Consider the following 2,827-nt stretch of genomic DNA (forward strand, 5'->3'; position numbering starts at 1 on the left):
TCTGCACAAAATTAATGTTCAGTTATTAGTACGCTACAAGGTGAAATACGTGTAAATCACAATAGCCAGTCGTACCTGTTTGTTGTGCACCACGTTGAGTGTTTCGACGGTTGACATGTTCGAAATAATAGGGATCACGTCTTGTATCATTGTTCCTTCGTCGACCTCGAACATTGTGGTTTACATGTGGATCTTCAAGGTTTGAATGATCCGGATGCAGCTCCTCCTCAATGATGTGAGATACATTTCGAAGTACAGCAGGATCACTACCAATGACCTCATTAACCAGGGAACGAAAATGTGCAGCTTCCTCGGTCGAGTCGTTAACGAATACCGATACATCAACACCATCACCGATAACCAAGGTCTTCCAGAACGGATGAATTTGCCTTATATACAAGCCTGTTTGTGAAACTAGTGAATCATGTATCTGGCAAGCACATGGCAAACCGTGGGTCATACACATTGCACATCCACAACGCTCATACACCTGATAACTCAGCTCCCTCATCCTTCTCGTCTTGTCATTGAGAAATTTCAAACAATGCTGAGACACCTAGCCGTTAATACGTGACAATGGCAATTGTCTGTACTTCTCACCAATCTTCGACCTAGACGCCTCCAAACCATTACGAATTGCAATGATCTGGTTACCAATATGACAATGTACTCGGGCCCATACGGTATCCAAACAACCTGCCGTTGATTAAAATTATTAAAAAAACCGTTATGATTTATAATTAAAATAACTAAAACGAAGTAAATACATCAACTACAACATAATAACAACGAACCTATCGAAGATTCAAATCACATCTTCACGGCCGAATGTTGGCTCTCAACTCTGCAAGTACTCGTGTTACCTAAGTGAATAACTTAGTTCGTCCAAAATGTCACAAATTTGGTATTATGATAAAGCCATATTCTCTCAACATAACTAATCACTGCCGGATAACTTGCCACCGAGCTTTCATTGTATCTACAGCAGCATTATAATCCGCCTCGGTTACAGCATCCATGATACGTTTTTATTTGCCGTTTTTGAAACTCGCACCGATCCTTTTGTTTTTGAACATATCAGTGACTCGAGCCTCCACATCTTTGTTAATGTGCCATCAACAAAGTAAATGCGAAGTCCTTGGAAACACTTCTCTCAATGCCGCACAGAGGCCAAGCTCACGGTCTGTCAAAAATACCGAAGGTTCCTTATCATACCCAATCAACTCTCTTAATCTCTGCAAAACCCACCAATAGCTTGCCGTGCACTCGTTGTGCATGAACACATAACCGACGAGGAAATTCTGATTTGTCGGTGTCACACCAGCTATCTCAAAGAACGGCATCCCGTATCGGTTGGTCTTGTAAGTCGAATCCATACCGATCACATGTGGGTAAGTGCGTAGTATGTTTACCGTGATTGGGTGCACCATAAACGCATGCTGTAGAACGCCGAGATCATCAGACATGACCCAGTAAATATACTGACTTTGTCTCGCCAAATGAAGAAATTGCTGAACAACTCCTCTCCCATCAGACATCTCCGTTCTCAAGTCATTTCGGCAATTGTAAATATGTCTAATGTTTGGATGATCATCAGGAAATTGCTCTGCAATAGTCGCCATGATGTTACGCGGTGCAACCTTGGACTTTGTCATGTCACGCACAACCTTCTTCGCATCCGGGCTCAAGCCACTAATTTTACGATGACCTTCCTGATACACAATCATTGAATGGTTATGAGTCCCAGTTGCATCATTTTTTGCCCAGATCTTCCAACTATCGGTGATGAACTCATAATATATCTTGATGTAGAAAGGACAACCATTAGCTTTGGTTTTTGTGTCCTTCCGAATTGCGTTCTCAAGATCTCTCGGCTTGCTCTTTCGTCCCCAATCACACCTCAAATATCGATACGGTCGACCATCTCTGGTTTTGTTGTAAGACGATTTAACCAAAATAAATCCAAGATTTATGGCAACAACATCCGCCCATTTAACTGCATCATCAAACGTCGGAAAAAACGTGTCTATGGAAATAAAATAAAAATAATAATAATAATAATAATAATAAAAATAATAATAATAATAATAATAATAATAATAATAATAACAAGAATAATAATAATACTAATAATCAATTACATACAAAATAAAAAAAAAATTCTGAAAAGGGTACTTCCGCCCAGAACATCCGAATCTTCCATGGAGAATCCGCCTAAGATTTTCGGATCTTCCATGGCGGATCCGAAAAACTTAGGCGGATCCTCCATGGGGGATCCGGATTTTCTGGGCGAAAGTCCTCTTTTCATAAAAAAAAAATTTCTACGATTTACAGATTCTTTCGACGATGCCTCTAGTGTACGATCGTTGTCGTCGTTCATCGTCCAAAACCCGTCGCTAAAGCTTCATAATTTTTTTTTCTTAAAAATTACATTTTTGGTGATGGGCTCGGGAATTTTTAAAAGTAAGTGGTGGGTCAAAGTGATCGGGAATCTTTTCAAAATGCTCGGGAATCTTTGTGACAAAGCGGTGGAGCCTTATATAGCCCAAATTAAGAAAAGGACAAAAGAGTCACTTCATATTAAAATGAAAGCGACGCATGGTAAATTGGGAGCGACGAATAGCAGTTCACTAAAAAAGACACGATTTATTTTTTAACACTATATAATAAAAAAAAAAAAAAAATAACACCTCACAAAAAAATTACTATATAGATTTCACCACTATTTATTGAATTCATGGACACATTCGTTAATAGGGCTTATCTTCATTCGTTTTCTCTTCCTTCTCCACAATTTTCCCTCTCATCACTTCCCTTAACCTCCATT

This window comes from Chenopodium quinoa, unplaced genomic scaffold (genome assembly GCF_001683475.1).
Source record: "Chenopodium quinoa cultivar QQ74 unplaced genomic scaffold, ASM168347v1, whole genome shotgun sequence".
NCBI classification, from domain to species: Eukaryota; Viridiplantae; Streptophyta; class Magnoliopsida; order Caryophyllales; family Amaranthaceae; genus Chenopodium; species Chenopodium quinoa.